Raw genomic sequence first — 19374 nt, 5'->3', positions numbered from 1 at the left:
TCCGTGCCGCACGGAGCTCCTGCAGCCTCCCCGCTGTGCGGGCCGGCCGGCCGGGGGGCCGGGGGGGCGCCTTTCTTCACCCCCGCCCCCTGCCCGCCCCGGGAGCCCCGCGCCGGGAGCCCCGCTGGCCTCCGCCCCCGCCGCCGCCCCACGTCCCTGCGGGCTCTTCCAGAGGGGCCGCCCCTCCCGGGGGTCCGCGCAGGCCTCCGCCCGACCCTCGTGGCTTCCACAGGCCCCGGGGCAGCTTCTTCCTCCGGGGAACGGGGCAGCTCCCGAAGGGTCCTGCGGGGCCAGGGCACCGAGGTGAAGGAAGGTGCCGGGTAGTGGCACGGCAGAGGACAGGAGGGAAGGGGTGACGGCGTTGCCGTAGCTGACCGAGATGCTGCGCAGTGCAGGAGATGGGTTTGCGGCGCTCGGTTGGGCTGGGAAGCGCCTCGGGCGAGAGTCGGGGTGAAGAAATGCGCCCTTGGGGCGCCCTGGCCGTGCTGCTGGCACAGCGGGGAGGCTGCAGGAGCTCCGTGCGGCACGGAGCAGCACTGTCCTGCGAGGAGCTGCACCCAGCCCAGGGCCAGCGGCGTGATGTGAAGCCGCGTCGCTAAACCCGAAGATCTGGGTTTGCGTTAAGCAGTGCTTACATTGCACCCTGTATCCCAGCTATTATTCGAGTGAGCAGAGCTTCTCACATGCAGCCTGTAGAGAATAAACTTGTGGTCATCATGGTTTGTGGGCATGGCTTTCTAGGTAACTACACCAATGAGAATAACTGGGGAAAGACGAGTTTTCTGGTGCTCATCCCCTTCTTTGGGACCTTTCCATGTACATCTCTAAGGATCTCTGGGGATGAACAGTGACTTTCAAGTTTGTTAGACAAGGAAGTGGTGGATGGCCAAGGGAGAGAGGAAAGTCACAGGTACTTCGAATATGAGTTTGGAAACAGAACTCTCAGCCACACAGGAATACATCCCCTATGAAATGCTTTGTGAGTTTAAAAAAGTTGTATAGGCAAAATACCTCCTAAACTTCCTCCTTCCTTTGTGCATCAATGTGATCCATAAGAGCAATGCTGCATGGGCTCGGAGGGGTTTGCTGGTAACAGAGATGTGGCATTCCTGACCTGCTGAACAAATACCAGCCATATTCTTTGGGTTGGATCTGAACAGTGAAAGCATCAATGTGGGAGAATCCAAGTGAAAAAGCAAGGCTTGTGTCTGGTAGGGAGCACCCCTTGGGTTCTTCCAGGACATGGGAGACACACGGAGTGCATGAACTATTTACATTCTTTGGAAATACTACACAGGCTCAGAGGAGTTCTGCTCTGGGATCTTGATTTCCGTCTGGGAGGACTGGTCAGGGACTCTCCGAACTCAGTGTTTACAGAGAGTGTTTACCTACCTGGTACTAAAAAACCCTGCCCACAACTGTTGCCACCTTTTTGATCTTTGAGATGAGGATGTTTACCTGCAGCTGCTATTCATCCCTTGCCATAAGGCCCAGCCGTACATAGTGTTTTCTTTACATGCGGTGCTCTGCTTCAAATGCAAGGCCTGTAGCTTCTCATGGCAACAGAAAGAGTTGCTGCTTGAATATTTTCTCTGTAGTAGAGTTAATCACCCATAAACTTTACAGCATGAGGCATCGAAGAATGTTTTGCCTCCTAGTAACTGAAAATTAAAGGCATTGCAGAGATTAAAACCTTTTCAGACGCTGAAAGACTTAGGATGGCACATAAGGACTCAAGTCAGTCAAGTGTTTTGCTGAGTTGACAGAAAGAACCAACTTCCTCATTAAACCACAGCCGCTGGCAGAGGAGTTTCACTAACAGGTGTAGTAACTGAAATAACTTCAGGCAGACATCTCTGTGAACAACAGAAAACAAATGAGCAGTGTCCCTGTTACTTTGCTAAACCAACGTCAAAGCTGAGGAAAAGGTTTTGGTTGCAGAGATATCATCATGACTATTTTTGGTCTCGTTTAATTTTTCATTCATTGAACATTTCCTTTATAAATAGTTTCAAAGATGGTTTGCTGTTGGTATATTCATTCAAGACTTATTTATATTATTTGATCTTACTGAGAAATAAATAACATTCCTTCATTGCAAATAGCATATAATTACCTACTTAACAATTTTAAAATGGAAAAAATACAACATTCTGTCTTCCCTGGTGGAGGAGTGGTTCCTTCATTTAGATTATAGGGTTTTAGATTTTGTCTGTGAATGTACTATGATTATAGATGCAGAAAACAATTGAAGTCAAAATATACACGTTTTGTATTCCATTATGAGGATTGTGGTTGCTTCTACTGCTGCAGTATCTGTGGGGAGCTGCAGCCAGAGCTGGAGTTTTACTGTATTGGATTCAATGTAGACGTAGGAAAGAGCCCTGAAAGAAGTCTTTTTCTCTCAGTGCAGAACTTAATTTAAAATGTGATGAGCGTCTGCTGAATTCCTAGGCCTTGCAGTTCCATTTTCCCATTATAGGTAAACGTTGTGAAAAGTCAAAGCTGTGGGGAGAGCATGTGTCTGGTGAAGTCTGCAGGCATGTGACTGGCAAGAGCAAACTCTTGCTGAACTGTTTGCTAAACAGGAGACATGTTGAATGAGGAAGGCAATGTGAGATACTGCATGTGCTGTTTTGTTTGATCCATTCCTAGAGATTGTGAAGCAGCCAAGGCTGGAGATGGACCTTATGGGGTGTCATTTCATAAGTTGTGTGCCATGGATGTGAATATATCTCCATTGCAAATCCATACCTGTGATGTAATGGAGAGAGATTAGGCAAGGACTGTGCTTTTGCAAATTAGAAATATAAATCTATCTTGGGGCTTAAAAATGAGTTCCCTGAATAGATGACCCAGGTTAATAATGAGCTGGAAGGAAGGAAAGAAGAAAGGAGGGGAAGGAGGCAGATTAATATCCAACATTTGTTGGTAGTGAGGCTGCTGGCCAGCGTTCCTACTAACAAAACCAGGGTGGAATGAAAGAGCAGGATACCCTACTCAAATGTATGTAATGTAGTCACTGCATATGAAGAGACATGCTTGATTAAGCGTGATGCCTTATCCGCAGGTGCATCTCATCTCATAGCAAATGAAACTGTCTGGTTGGAGTACTGGGTGACTGGAGCATGCAAGGGAAGGAACTCAAAGACGTGGGTTGGTTGTGCAACATTTTTGATTGAGGGGTCAGAAAGTAACACATTAAACATCCTATTGAAGTCCCATGACAGTACCAGGTACTGAGAGAAAAGCCAGAGTATCCTCCTTCCTTTCTGTAACACAGCTGACTTCAGAGTTATACCAATTCAATTTGGGAATAAGCAAGAACAGATTTTAAGTCTTAGTCTGTTAAGTGCTTGGAGGTATCGTTTTTTTGTTACATGTGCACACACAAGTTCAAGTCATTATTACAATCTAATTATTTACTTAAAAAATTATCAAGATCCATGGTTTTGCAGACTGTAGTCAGCTCATTACTGAGCCATTAAGAAACTGGTTCCAGCAGCAGGACTATTAATGAGCTTGCTTCAAGTAGTGTGTGCCTTGTGATTACTTGGCTCTCTGCCTCAGTTTAATTAAGATTTTAAATTTACATACTACTATTCAACCATATGTTGCCCTAGTGTTTACAAAGGTGAATAGATTCTATTGTTCACATTTTATAGGTCAAGCCACGGTGTCATTTTGGGGTCAAGGGACAAGACTGAAGCCACCTATCCCCTGAAGCAGTCTGAATCTGTTGCTCAACCTGCAGGGTGGCATTTCTTCTGTAGAGCTGAGAAAATGATTGGGTAGACATTGACAAACATGGAATAAAGTAATCATGATAGTAGTATTTAGTAGAACTGTAGTACCTGGTTTAATGTATTAATTGAGATTCACAACAATCACAGAAAAGCTTCCTATCTACAGAAGTACAGTGGCCTATTAAAGAACTTACCTTTGACAGGAAACTGATCAAAATATTTGAAGTGGTTTCTCAGAGTCTTAAAGAAAAAAAAAGATAATTACATAAGAAGAAACACTATTGTTCCTCCTGTCTTACACTGTCTTTGTATTATCAGCAGTTATTTGATGTTCTAATCTTGCAAGTCCTGTGAATACGAGCAGTCATGAGTAGCATGAGCAAAGTTTGCTGAAACAAATGAGCCCGGAAAGGTCAGATCCCTGCCTTGAATAAATAGGTATAGATGATAATATTTCTGTTTAATCTCCTAGGTGTGGTGTGCTGCATAGAAATGCAGCAGCTCTTTTGTGACGCTTTGGGTTTTTTTATTAATTTTTAAATAAAATGTCCTTCTTGCTGTTTCCCAGCTGTGTGCTCTACTTACTAGTGTGTTTTTGTAAGCCTTTTTGCTCTGTTTTATGAAGGGGGAAGGTTGAATGAGTTACCAGTTGGGTATGTGTTCACCCACTTTCATAGTGTCGAACCTCTGAAGAAAATTGTTGGCATGGGAACCTTCCCCAAGAGGTTGACATTTAAAATAATACGCTGTGCCAAGCATAAAGTCACTCCTCAAGTCTATCTCTACCATGCCCCCATTTTTGTTGTGAAATAAAACATTAACATTATCGGATTTACAGATATATGCAGCAAGAAGTTCTTCTATGTTTTTGAGGTTACGACTAACCAAAGATAAAACCCAGGCATGTAAAGGCATTGAGCACCTCTTTCCTTGCTTTTCTCTCCCAAGATGTCTCTGCAGAGCTGGGTACGCGCCTTCCACCAGTTTAATTAGTCATTCAACTCCCTGCTCTGCTTCCTTGTTCTTCCTGGTGGACTGGTGACACACACAAGCATTTGAAAAATCAGGCAGAGATCTCCAGACTTTGTTACAGCTATTTAATTATCAGATTATAGATAAGTAAGTGCTTTCAGGTACTCTTGGTACCTTCCAGAGGTAGCAGCATAACAGTAAACCAGGCCAGGATCTGTCTTAACTTCTAGTAAATGGTCTGATCAATGCCAGCTCTTAATCAAGAGAGCCAGCAGCTTGCCCTGTTCTCAAGTTGTGCCTATCACAGTAGTGACATACCAGAGATTATTTTTGCTGTTATTGTGTTTATTCCTACAAATAAAAAGACAAATATGGCATGGAGTTATAAAATAGGTGTGGAAAAAGTCACAAAAAGTACCTTCATGTCACTTTTGAACTACAAGTCACCTACTTTAAATAAGAAAATCCTATTGACACTACTAAGGAGTGAATAGTTGGTGATCCTACAGCTTTCTAATGTTGTGTCTGATCTCTACCTGATCACTCCATACTTACAGTTGGCATATCGGGTGAATGAAAGGAACATTCAAAAGTAAAGGAAATCACATGGTTTCACAAACCCTGGACTCCTGTATACTACCACATCTAGATTCTGCATAATGGCTTTGTACTCTTCTTCAGTATGTGGAGTATAGTTTCCTTCCTTCTCCTGATTTTTGAATCAAACCCTCTCCTTCAACTGCTTTTTCCCTTAAAGAAAAGGAATAAAAATAATAGCAGTGATGATGAGAGTAATTATTAATTACTTGCATTTTAAAGCACTGACTCACTCCTGTAATGCAGTTAACAGTCTGTAGAAGACACAGAACTCCTTTCTATTTTAAAGAATTGTTGGGATTGCTGTCCTTGCTTAGAGGACATGCCAGTACAACTCTCTGACATCCCATGGAGCAGACAGAGGCTGAGGGGGTGTGTGGTCAGCCTGAACTCGTGTAGTGGGAGTTGCAGCTTTGCCAGGTCCTGCCATGGGTGATTTGGAAATTCTTGCTCTGCTACCAGGAAAGGGAGTGGGAGGGTGAAAACATGACTGTAGGCTTGGGGTTACAAGGACTTACAGAGTTTTTATCTGCCATACAGTGCACTCAGTGACTTTGCATTTCTGCAATCCTTTTCCCTTCATTAGTCATATCCCTTCGTTGACCCATCATTAACCACTTGCCATCATTAGCTGCACTGTTGGTTCTGACCCTGTTTCAGAGTTCAGGCATTAGATAATGAGAGCCTTCCCAGCTTGCTTAGCTTTGGGTCATTTCTGAGCAACACGAAGTACCTAGAAGAAAAAAGTAAAAAATAAGAGAAGACATCTTTCTGAGATGAATCATGGAAAGGGTAAAGCCTCACAAGAATGGACCATTCTTGGACAAAATATAGTGTACCATATCCACTGTGCATTATGGGGAGTATGAGGGAGGTGGTGCCATTTCTTCATGCATAGACCCAAGACAATTAATCAAACGTACAAAGGAATGTTCTGACTACTCATTGATTACAAAATGACAATATGATAATCCTGATTAAAAATTGTAAACATACTCTCTAAATTCAGCCTAATGTTTCCAAGCAAAACCACCCAAATCATTCCCATTTCTATGGAGATTAAATCACACACCTTGGTCACATACCTTCCCCCCAAGTGGAATTTCCCATGACAGACATGATGACATCTTACAGTTCTTATTGTCTGGAACAGTGCTATGGAGAGAGAGAATGAGTTGCCTGTAAATCTAAACAGCTCAGGAGCCAAACCCCTTTGACGTTTTGTATTTTTCAGTTCCCCTGAGTTTGTTGATCTGTGTCAAATTTGGAAAGGTTGTGCCTTGCACTGCTGTGATAAAGGGCATTTCAACTGAGATCTGATGTTTCCTCAAAGAACTGGATGTGTGAGCTGGAAAGTCCCTAATCAGCGGCTGTTTCTCTGGTTTAGTCTCACAAAAAAAAAAAAAAAAAAGAGAGGACAGGTTTGGTCTATGTCTTGTCAGCTTTTCTGCCAGACATGAGCAGCTAAGAAGGAGCAGGGCCTGCACTCAGCTGGCTCAGTCAAAATCTAGGGGTGAACCTAGGAACCTCACCTCCCTATCTGGACTCTGAGATCAGCCCAGGAGAGATGGACAAGCCATGGTGAGGACTCAGTTTTTATTTCCTGATTTTTTGTCCCATCACGATAAAGGTGGATGGGTTACAGGTCTCTGCCAGCAGCAATACAAGGCATGGGCTTGACTGTATTCAGGAAGAGATTGCCTTCTAGCATCATACTCCAGGTTGAACTACCAGTTCCTGAAGGAGTGTGCTGAGAGGATAGACCTTAAAATACTCATGAAATATTTCTAAAATTCATAATTATTTGACCTGTGCAAATTGTTGGACTCTAGTCTGCTTTAATTTAAAAATACCTCTTTTTTTTATTATTGTTTTTTGTACTTTGAACCCCAAGAATTTCACAGAGGCTATGAGCTCCTGCAGAAGTGTGGGCTTCTCTCTGCCTGGTTGGGTTGCTCTGTGTTTCACCCCTAGGTCCTCCTGGGCAGTTCATTCTCCCAAGACTCTCTTCTGGAGCAAGCCTGATTTTTGCCCTGAAAAGGAAAGCTGGTTATGAACCCAGAGAGAGGAAATCACCCGGGCTAAACCTGGCTTTGCTTGGGAGAACCCTTTCCGTGCAGCACTGCATGTAAAACAATAAAACCATAGTGTAATGGGTATAAACTTACATGAGGATTAGTCCATCTAGACATGATATTTAGCAAAGCTGCAAGCACAGATGTCTTTTTATTCCTAATCTAGCTAAGCCGAAATGACATAAAACATTGAACAAACGTAATGCTCAGGCACAGAGATACCCATTAAAGGAGGGCTTATATGATTGCAATTTAATTATTCTTCTACTGACGTGAATTCATATATGGAATAACGTGACTGGCTCACGCCAATCCGAGAATCGAGATCTGGCGCTCCATACCCGTCTTCAAGGTGGGTGGAGGGTCATATTTTTTAGTGCCAGCAGATGGCATCCATACGCTTCGGGATTCCCTGCTCCGCACTCCCAATGCAGCATCTTCCCCCTCGACAGACCGAGTCCCTCACATGAGAATATCTCCCAAATTGGTAACGAACTTTGTTTTTATAAGGGTAGGAGTATTTCCTGTACCTTGTCCAACCTGATAAATTACTGGACTGTGAGTATTAGATCTATTATCCCAGAGATTAAAACTGAAGTCAAATTTCACAGAAATTAACTACTATGTACAATCTGTCATTTCCAAAACACTTTGGTGAAAGCTGGGAGGTTTTCAAGCAGCTGCTATCTCTTTCATATGAACTTTTCAAAGCTATTTAATTATTCTGAGTTCCTTGGATTGAGCAAAGCATACACGTTATCTAGAAACCTAAAGATTTTACAAACTGAATAACTGCTGCATTTATTGAGGATTACCATGGACAGTTTGCTTGGAGGAAAACAGCACCAAAGCACATTAGAAGCAGTTTTTCAAGAGACCAGAAAGACACTACTATGTTCCCAGTTTTTCAAGGTTCACAGACAATACTAGGAAATAGCTGAGGTTTGACTGTCCAGTCATTTCAGCTTGCATAGCAATGAACTTCAACAGGAGGAATTAAATATTAAAACAATTCTGGCATGACAAGGACTGCTGATAACATACTAGAAAGCAAAATAATTGGTAAGCCTCACAGAAACCAACCAACCAGATACCAAAGGACAAACTGAGTATTTGAAACACTCATAAATGTAATATGAGCATATATTACTTCTGCCCTCTGTGCATCTTCTAAAGAACACAGTAAGAGGGAAGACCCAAGTTCTACAGTAATACTGGACTGAAATTATTCCTAATCTCTTTGGGAGTGAAGATTTTATTAACTTCAGTGCGTTCAAGACTAGGCTGTATGTGAGCTGACAAATTCAAATGCCAGACTGAAAGAAAATAAAAGCTCCCTCAAACTTGCTGAAGATATTAATTGGTAAACCCATTGTTACTGTAAAAGCTCTAAGAGAAAAACCTGTGATGGAACTGACACTGAACGGTGCAATACTGGTGTATAGAGCTAGATGGCTGCAATGATGCACGAAGAACGTCCCGATTTGCTAATTCACTGTGGATGCTACTTTTGTTTTATACTTTGCTTCGTGTAAAACAATAATTTCTATCTTCATTTTCTTGACATTTTTATTAGGTACAAACTCCATCTGCTTTTGTCATCTGATTCTTCTAAATAAAGTTAATTGGCTTTAAGATTTGCATCAAATGACTTTGAGCAACGACAATTTTAAGCCAAGACTATTTCATTTTTAAGTAAAACATTCAGACTGTATTTCTTCTACATAGCTACTTCTTCAACTAGAAAATACAGGAAGAAGTTAAAAAAAATTAAGGTAACTACACATATTTAGAGAAATTTTTAAAACAAATTTTCTGGCAGGCAACCTGTTTTTACCGTCATTACCTTTCAGAATATTATCTCTCAGGAACTCTCTCATTACCTTAGGCAGTAAATTGGCACAAAGAAAAACTTAACAAAAAGATAAGCAAAGCGTTGGCGGGCGTGGGAGGGAGAACACATCTTAGTAGCTTACACAGGCATTTCAGAAATTTTTTGGGGGGAAGGGGCGTGTTCTGTGTTAGTTTAAAAGATTAAAGTTTGCAATCTGCACTGAGAGGAGAGTTCTTGCTAAAGTCTGTATACCAAAGCTGGCTGTGAATTGAAGAACTGTTGTAATTAGATTACTGTAAATACAATAAGAAACTCACTCCTGGTGGTCTGGGGAGGGGTGTCATAGGGCACTAGAGAATTGTGTTGGCAGGATTTGGGACAGTTTGACTGAAAGCAGAGAACACAATCTCGAAATCCTTTTAATCTTCCCCCCTTCCCCAGTTCTTTGGGGATTTGTTTGTCATTAAGTAACAGTCAAAAGATTAAGGAAGTATAAAATGACATTAAAGCTCACAAGAACTTCTATAAAATTATCAGTGCTAGTGTAGTCTTCAGCAGGGCTTGCTTCTGCCAAGACTTTCTAGAGCCAGGCAAAATTAAAAGAAAAGAGGCAGGCAGGCACAAAAGCAAGCCCCGTGGACGTGGGCTGGAATACCACTTTTCCTGCTAGCGCTTCGAACGCGGAGCCTCGCAAAGCGCGGAGGCTGTTGCTATGTGTCTGGGCTCAACAAGCTTAAACTTTGCATGGCCCATGCTAAACTAATTTGAGTCAATTTGTCTACATCATTTCAACAATCGTTCTGTGCATTTTGAATCGTACATACAACACTGCATGATAAAGGCCCACCGAGCAGATGCCGACTGCTCATTCTGCCGTGGTCTGGCTGTTGCTAGTTCTTCACCATGGTTTCTCCATATCCTAGTGACAATGTTAGTTTTTCGATGGTGAGGTTAAGTCTGTGCCTGGCTAGTTAAGACTTTTCTTTACAGAGGACAGATCCTATAACAACTGCCAGCTTTAAGCATGACCTTTAAAAATGAAATGAGGGAGTGTTAACTGGAGTATTTTTTTTTGTTTGTTTTTAATCTCCCAAGGGAGTTCAAAGGAATACAAGGAGGTTTTGCAAGTAAAGTTTTAAGCCTGCACGAAAAGGAGACACCAATATCAGAAGCTGTTATCATAGGACAGCTGATCTAACCTGCTTACAGTTAAATAGTTTCAGTGTAATGGATTTTGTCTCATTTGTAAACATGTACTTTTTAAGACAGTTTAATTTTTGAAACTGAAATTGAGAAAAGAAAAAAGAATTAAGGCAACTCCACTCTATGCCTAGGTAATGTAACAGGGCTGATCTGCAGTTGGTGCAAATCAGTATAGCTGCAGAGAGAATTAGCTGCATTATCCCGTTTTCTACCAGCTAAGGACTTAGTCTTTGAGAACATCATATTTGGAGAACTCCAGTATTTCATGAGTAAAAGAGGAAGAAGTAGCAGTAAAAAATATACCACATTCTCATGTGTGATAAATCCCTGCAAGAGGCATTAAAATCCATGTGTTCTGGAGGGAGAGAAAGCCTATAATTAACGTTTTTATTATTCTTACATTGGCTTGATAATTCCTCTGCAAGCCTCTGCTGAAAAAGGATTACCTGGTGAGTCTTCCCAATTTGGAGTCCTAGTAACTCCAGGGACAGGGTGGTTGTTTTTCTCTCTCTCTGACAAACTACTGAGCATTTTTTGCTAGACCCGCTTAATGTGGCAGCCATTTTCCTACAGCAAACTTTGAGATAATTTTCAGTTTTAACTGTGTTTCCAAAGCAACGTAACTCTGCCCAAATTGTCAGAGTTGGTATTAAACTTTACTGGTTTAGGGGTTTTTTCCCCCATTTTTATAAAAACAAACAAACAAACAAGCCCTCCTAAGATATTTAGGGTAGCCTCTCTGTGTTAACCAGAATTTTATTCTGATGAGAAATAAACAAGGATATCTTGCCTAAGGAGTCAATTTTTTCCTGTCACCAGAAAAATGTCAGTGAAAATCTTTCTGTGAGGTCCATGTTTTGGGATGCAGAGGCTTCTTTTTTTTTTTTTTTTTTAGTGTTTGCTCTCCAGATGATAAAACCAGAGAGATGGGAAACACGGATAGCTCTGAAAAAGAGCTCAGTGGCTCTTTTTAAAATCCACATCCTCCAGACGTGCGCTCATTGCATTTTGATTTGAATTTTAGGGCTCAAAATAAAGTTCAGTACTTTATTCAAATTCAAATGAACTGTGCTACACTCTGGCAGCCTCTAAGGCTGTGGCAGGCCTGCAACCCCTCAGAAAGTGGAGGGGGCAGCTAGAGCTTGCAGACTAAATCCTGGCTGCCCAAGGACAAAGATATTCTAAAATCTCTCTTTTCAAGCAAGCTGAGCAGAGCAAAGGTGCACATGAAGATCCGAGATGTTCCTTCCTGCAGTCCTACAGCTAATAAAAATGTGGCAGAGAGCTGTGCATTAGAAAAGCTGGGTCTGAGTTTGGGCTATAGGAGTGTGACAGCATTACGGTAGTTCCTGAATTTTGATGGACACACTGGATGTAGATACTGGGCTAGAGAGCTGAGCTCCCCTAGGAGATCCAAGGGAACAGAGTATCTGCCGCTGTCTATAGGGTCAGTCACTCAAATAAAAGCAAGCTGATTGCGGAAGGGGTTACCAAGAGACTTTGAAAGACAGTAGCAGGGATAAATCTGAATGTAAACAACATGTGTTTATAAGATAAATGTGGGAGATGGTGACTGTCTAAAGTTAGAAAAGGAGCTGGGTACTTCAAGTTGCACATCTCCACCCAAAGGGCCACCTGCAGCTCTGGCCTGAGACTTGACTCCCTTTGTAAAGCCTCTGGAAATTGCAAAAGACGGAAATCTACTTCCTTTTTTGAAGAGGGGTAACTGAAGTGAGAAAGCTATGTCATATCCCACACTCTCCTGGGCATGGGTGCCATGACAGGTACAACTGGTCTCATGGTAGAGCAGTATTGCCCACCCATGAGGCCACTTTTGGTCCCACATGTACGATGCAGTTCAGCACAGGAAGCCTCCATCCAGAGAGATATCCTCCTAAAACAGGTGTTTTTCTTTCAAAATATTACTTAATAAACAATTTACCCTTCTCAATAAGCACTCCCTTTCAGACCACCGATACTCCTGGTATCGGTAAAGATGTTCATGTCAGTAATTAAAAAAGTCATCTGAGCATCCATCACCTCTAAGAACTACCTGGGGAAGAATTTTACCTTATTTATGATGCTGTTTAACCCACCTTGATTTCCCAGCCAGTAGATACCAGAGAGGAGAGCAAAAGCAGACTAATATAGCAGGAGTTAGTTATTAATTATCAACCCACAAATTATGCAACATCCATAAAACTTGTTGAGGTGAAGATGTCTGGTCTTTGGTGCTCTGCTGGGGAGCCTGCAGGACCCGAATCATTCTGTTCCTGACTTACCCCTCCTGATGTGGGAACAGTCACAAACATCAGGACAGAAAAGGCAAAAATTTGCCAAATTTTTTTCTGAAATGAAAGAGATCCCCATAGGGGGCCATGGGCCGCCAAAGCCAGTCTCGAACAGTGCTTTGTTCCAGCAGCTCCAGTGGGAACAGCCCTGTGAGAGTGCCAGGGCAGCTCTGGCCTTGCGCTCTGCTATGGGCATCAGCCTCTTCAGCAGGCTGGGATTACAAAATGTGACAGGGAACATCTATCCCTAGTAAAGAATTTAAAAGTAAGGGGCTAAGACCAAACAAGATTAAAGGCACAGGTCTTTGTTTCTTAGTTTCTTAACAGAGATGCAGCTGATGGAGGCACCTAAAAGAGATTTTTCAAGCATTTTATATGGATGTGATAAGAGCAGCCAGGGTTGGGTCATGCATGGACATGGAGGTCCTCAGCTTGGTAAGTGACCTGAGAGGAGACACAAGATCCCCAGGCCAAAAATGCTTTTGACCTGGGGCAGCCCACCATGGCCACTGAAGCAGGAAGATCACATCTTGTCCAAGACACTGAGATTTTTGCCACGAGCAAAGATTTCAGCAGCAAGCTCTCCCTGTAGCATGGCAAGGCTAAGATTTATGCTGTAAGCAAGTTCTAAGTTGTTTTCTGCCAGTGTTGCAGCCAGCTTGCTGCAGGCCAGGCTGCCACTGTGAGGTCACAGGGAGATTTGGAGCTGGGATGAGGGAGAGAAATGAGGGCAGCCCTAAGCCTAAAAAGTGCAGCCACCTTACCCCAGGGCTGATGTTGAAGTTTCTGGTGAGGAAGCACTCCTGGCTGAGAGAAAATCATCCATCCATTGGGCATCTCAGCTGTCCACTGTGTGAAGCAGTGGCAGGAGCCTTGTAGGAGCCCCTGGTGCAGGTCTTCATGGGAGAGGTGGTCCAGTACCAAAAGAAAATGGATGTCAGCCCTTGGGCTGCAGTGCTTTGGATGTATGATGGTCACAGAAAAAAGTGGAGATGGTTCCCTTTTCTGTCAAAAAATGAAAACATGATGAGCATCTATGAAAAAGGAACTGATTTTCATGGGATATTACTCTTCTAAATGAAAATGCCTACTCTAGAGCTCTCACAGAAAATGGTTTTTTTAATCAGAATTGTCCTTACCCTACCTTGTACCTTCACTGTGACACCCATGATAAGTAGCAACTTGTTACACATCAGGAACAGGTGCTGCTGTTTGGGGTAAACAGTTCCCAGAATCTGGTTTTATAAACCAACGATTTAACCTGTTGGTACCATTCCCTTTTTGTCATACAATGAGCATAAAGCCATGCAGTTCTTGCACAATAAGGCTAGGATTTTTTATGCTTTTTAAGATGCTTGGGCCTGGGCTAAATGTTATGCTGCACCTTATCTGGGGAGCAAAGCACTCCTAACTCTTCACAGGACTCGCAGAACAAACCTCTTGCATTGAAAATTCCCAACTAACCAAAGAATTGCTTTTGCAGTTGGTGACAGTCAAAGCCAAGAAGCAAAACAAGGTGGGAGACTCCAGTAAATGGCCTGCGTTTACTGCTGAGTGTGTGAAGGAAGATAGGGGAAGGATGGTGGTGCTTTGAGGCTGCTGAAAGGGAAAGGGCCAGTATTTTTTCCCCAAATGGTCAAAGCCAGGGGCTTCTACTGGCCACTGCCTTGTCCTGTCCAACAGTTTAAGTCACTTTTTAGAAAAAATATATTTGTTGAGTTTGAAATTCCCCTTGGCATTTCTTGCTCTCAATGTTAAGTTTTGGCAGGGTGTGATGCTGTTCCCAAGTGCTGGACAGAACGTGTCCAGCACACTACAGCAAATGTGTTCTCTGTGCTACATGCTGAGCACCAAGGCTGGTCTTGTTAATGCACACAACCCCTCACATTTGAGCTGTGTAAACTGCTTCTAACAACTCCTTTCCTTTCTTTGTTCAAACAAACAATGGCCTTTGGAAATTTATTTTAGTGCTGCCAAGACAAAAATGTTGTCTAATTTAACAAATTAATAGTTCTCCCTTCCAATTCCTCTTTAGCTTCACATGTATATTACTTAACAGCTGATCTACATACCTATCAAATTCTTGCTCCTCTGAAAGAATACAAGTGACCCCTTGCTTGTACAGCAGATTAGGAGAGGGAAAGGGGGATATGGCTCCTCTCTCCATTTTCATCTTGCCATGCAAAGAAAGAATACTTTGGTTTTCTACAGACCTGTTTGCTGGCTTTCTTGGCCATGACACAGCAAATTTGGAGCTGCTTCTGGGAAGACCTTTGTGATAAAGAATGCAACACACAAAGCATATTTGCATCAACAAACCCTGTTAGGAGAATAAATTACAAAGGCACTTTGTATCATTTGACTTTAAAGTTACTCCATTCCATTTTTGGCTTGGACCTCAAATGTCACCAGCGCAGGAGCACTTCACTTCCCAGAGGACCAACATGCCGAGGCATGTGCCCAGGCTGCAGTGAGGTTAACCTGCTCTCACCTGGTGAGGCCTCATCAGCTGTCAATACTGCTCATGGCCTCTGAGCTGGCTCCTGGGGATGAAGGTAGGCAGTAGGGGATGATAGTGCTGGTCTGGCTGAATAAGATCTCTGCTTGTCTGGAGGGGATAAAACCCCAAAGGTTATTAGGGAATTAACAACCTGAATAGAGAAGATAGGCAGCCCAGCTCAGTTTGGTGAGACCTGGTTGCCTTGAATATGGAGCCTGCATGGCTGCAGAGGCTTCTTAATGGTGGGTCAGGAAAGCTTGCATCTTCCCTGGCTTTACAAAAATTACCTGTGAGGCTGAGGGCAGTAGAAAGCATCAGCTGAGCTGAGGTATTTCAGGTATTACTAGCCTTGACAGCATGAAAAGGCATCTAGGCGGAACCAGAGAGCAGGCAGCGTTGGGGGAGCTTGGTACAGATGGCACTTCAGCAGCTGAACTGCAGAGTTTTCCTTATCCTTTCTTTTTTGCCTCTCCAGCTTCTCTTCAGTCTCAGGCTAACTCCTGAATTCATTCAGCCTCATTCCCCAAATTCTCAGATCTACAGAAGGCATTTTCCAAGGCTTCTGCCATTTTTAATTTTAGAAAAGGACTTTTGAATAAATAAAACCATGAAATAACAGTAGAGGCTATACAGTAGGACCTACCATGACAAATTACAAATAAACTGAAAACATTTAACTTTGAGAACAAATACCCCCATCACACACACCCTCCCTCCACTCTGCAAAAGGCAGCATTAGAAACATTCTTGTATTTAGGTAAAAATGTGAGGCCTAAGCAGTTAAAAGGCAATGTGCTCTAAAGCTTCCCTAATCTATTTTCCTCCAATTCTTTCCACCCCTAAGAAGCTTGTGGAGTTAGTTGCCGATTAACATTCAGGAAGATTGTACTCTGTCTCCAGTTCATTGCTCTCTTGTTGGCTTATTGTTATTCAGAGCCCATTTATTGTAGATGAGCCATTCATTTTCCTCTAATTGGATGGGATTGGATTTCACTTTCATTGTTGGATGCATTGAAAACCCTGGAGGGGCTACAGGGATCAGCCCAGGGCTGGGGAGATTTAACTTAGCACAAAGTTTAGATTGCAGCTGAAAGAAGATGCGAATTAAATTTTTTTTTTCCATGCAGATGCTTCATGGCTAGATTTGCAAGGTCTCCCTTGTAATCCCAAACACCTTATTGCATAACATACTTCTGGTATTTTTATATAGTTCTTCACCAAAGCACTCATGACATGGGGGTTGTTAGGAAGATTTCTGAGCATCAGAAACCCAGCAAGGACTTTGCACCAATGTCCCTCCTGTCAGGATCCAACTGGCTTTCTGACTCTTGGATTAAATCCTTTAACAGTTCTGGGATCCTGCACTGTAGCATCCTCCCCGCAAATCGGCTGATTCCTTTAGGGCAATGTAAGGGTCTGCAAGCAGAAGGTATTTTGCAGATGCACTCTTCAGTTATCCACACCACAAATTGTTCCAGCAGCTGCTCTGTCCCCATCTAAGGGTAAGTTGAGGGCAGATGAGCCTGCCCGGTGCTGAACCACAGCCTGATTTTGTGATAGAGACACAAGTCTGGACCAAATCTCTCTCATCCATCTCATAGCCCTCTCCAAAGTGTTGGCAGCAGAGCCAAAAATGCTCAGGGGCACCCACATGTGTGCGCGCGTATCACTCAGGTGATGACTTGCTGTGCTGCATGGGAGCTCCCTTCCCAGTCGGAAACATGGAATGGCCATGGTCACGGTGTGGGCAGGGGTGGCACAGTCATTCCAGGCTCCTTAACTGTAGCATATCTCACCTCACGAGGCAGTTCTGAGATAGCAGGGAGACAAAACAGCCCTCCCTTTTCACCTGGAAAAATACATCTGCTGAGAGCAGGTCTCAGGATTTACCTACCTGTATTAAAGGCAATATTAAAATTAAACTCAAAGATTTAATTGTCTGGAAAATAGATGTCTGATCCACTGCAGTTTCTCTGGAGTCACTGTAGAGACAGGCACTCCTGGAGAATGACTGATGCCTCCCAGGATGGGTCTCACAGGTGGGATGACCTGCTCTCTAGAGTGAAGATGCAAGGAGACATCTACCTTAGATGCATCCCTGAGCTCTAGCACATCCCCTAAATGTCCTGTAAGCATCCCTAAACTCACCTCTAAACATCATCTGGCAAGGTAAAGCCAGGGGCTTTGTGGGAGAGGAGGGAGAGGGAGAGGAAAAGGAGCAGGAAGGAAGCACGGCAAAACTACTGCAGTGTGTTGGAAGGGTTAACATCTGGCCTCCTGCAGATGTTTGTCTGATGGGAACCTGGGGGCTGGCTGAGCTGGGGTATTTACATGGGAAATTCTCCAGCAAACTGCAAGCACGTACTGGAGCCTTTTCCTTCAAGGGGGCCTATTTTGCACCTCTCTTTTCTTCAAGGGTACAGATTTTCATTAAACATGGCAGTGGTGTGTCTCTGACACCTTTACTGTGCTGACAGATGTGTTTTAAACTGGAAATTGGGTTTAAAGCTACCAGAGGGAGCACAGGGAAAGGACAGAAACACATGTGAATCTCCACACAGTGACAATGTTATTAGCAGGATGAAACAATTATCAAAGGAACTGTTGAGAAAGACTCTCTGCTCATGCACATAAGAACCAGCAAAACCCATTTCCTACAAATCTGTGCCCAGGTCCTGATAGCACACAGGAAGATATCAGCTTGACCGCAAACCATTTGTCATGTTTTATAAAGGCAAAGGGCACACTTGAACCTTTCCCTCCCCTCTCCCTGCCTCCTTTAGCTAAATTTTAGGTGACTTGATATCTCTGAGAACCCATCACCCACATGCAGTGGAAGGAGACCAGCAGAAGAGCCTGGGAGGAAGGCAGAGGCACCCTCACACCTTGTGGGTTGAAAATAAGAGAATTAACACCAGTCCTAAAGGACTCTGGGTGAAACACAATATATTTTAAACTTTATCCATTAAAACTGATAGACCAAGCAATGAGGACAACATCCAAAAGTGCCTGAAACTAAAAATAAATATTAACAACAGGAGGCAAAATTTGATCAGTTCCTTGCCGGAATTTTTTGTTTAAAAGGACTGTGGGAGACACCATACCTGAAAGGCTTTGACATGAAGACCTGTATTACAAGTAACTGGTACAAAGCACAGATGATTTGAGAGTCTTCAGGCTCCCCACAGCCCATGAAACACCAATGGCAGCAGCAAGCATGGCTGTCCAGATTCAAAAGCCAGCTGACCAACTGAAGAGCTTCTGGTGGCAGCAAGCCCACCAGAGCTCTCAGTCTGTCACTTCAATGCCCAATTATGTACATAAAATAACATTTCAGGCTGTTTTTCAGCTCCATTAAATAAATAGAAGTTTTACATACCTTCTTCCTACAGAGATATTTGGTGGTTGCCAACCTCTGGCTCTTGGCAGTTCCTAGGGTCTCCAGGCCCCTGTTAAACAGTTCACAAATGATAATTTAACAAAGTAAGTCTATGAGCTCAACAGCCACTATCCCAGGCTTACATGTTCCCTGGAAAATTGTGGTGGTCTGCAAAGCAAAAATTACAAAAACCATCTGCTGTGGCTCCTACACAGCCCTCTCTCAGCCTTCCCCTGAGTGTTCTAAGCAGCACAATCGTAAATTACCTCACTGGGTTTTTGAGACCTCTGCAGATATGTGGGTTATGGGCATGGAAGCTGCCCACAGTCATGGTCTCACCAGCACTGTATGGAAGGGATCAGCTCCTTATGGCTAATGGCACTTTTGCAGAGATTATGCAGCCACTCTGTAACTCATTGGCTTTGACTGTCACACACCATCTTTGTGCTATCTCCAGCCCTTTCAGGCTGTTTTCCAAATCGTGAATACAGACATTGAGTGTCCCCAGGGCCACAGACTTTCCAGGAACCTGTTGAATGTTTTCCAGAGGACAATGTTCTCCAACAGCAGTTACAGCTCAGATACTGCTGAGCTACTTACAGTCATGCTACATGCACCACACCAACTTTAGCATTGCTTTTTCTCATAGCATTACTTCTTACTTTTAACAGGGACCATGTCTTTCCACCTTTAACCCAGCTTCAGGAGAACCTTTGCCTGGCCACATGAGTGAACATATCATTTGTACCACACACACAGGGTGCACGTATTTTTCTC

The 19374-nt window shown here is 43.2% G+C and overlaps 1 long non-coding RNA gene across 2 annotated transcripts; it reads right to left on the bottom strand.

Annotated features, from left to right (window-relative positions):
- Window positions 1–3123: 3123 nt before the first annotated feature.
- LOC113954129 lies at window positions 3124–18752 on the bottom strand. Of its 2 annotated transcripts, none has more exons than XR_003530111.1 (5): window positions 18598–18752; window positions 15506–17067; window positions 15210–15326; window positions 13483–13723; window positions 3124–6470 (listed from the first exon to the last, which is right to left on the bottom strand). It is a non-coding gene; the product is annotated as an uncharacterized LOC113954129 (long non-coding RNA). The 2 variants fall into 2 exon arrangements; XR_003530112.1 differs by having other exon boundaries at window positions 3124–6048.
- Between the last annotated feature and the right edge of the window lie 622 nt (window positions 18753–19374).

This window comes from Corapipo altera, unplaced genomic scaffold (genome assembly GCF_003945725.1).
Source record: "Corapipo altera isolate COAL_440 unplaced genomic scaffold, ASM394572v1 1, whole genome shotgun sequence".
Lineage (NCBI taxonomy): Eukaryota > Metazoa > Chordata > Aves > Passeriformes > Pipridae > Corapipo > Corapipo altera.
This window is presented reverse-complemented; position numbering and strand designations above follow the sequence as displayed.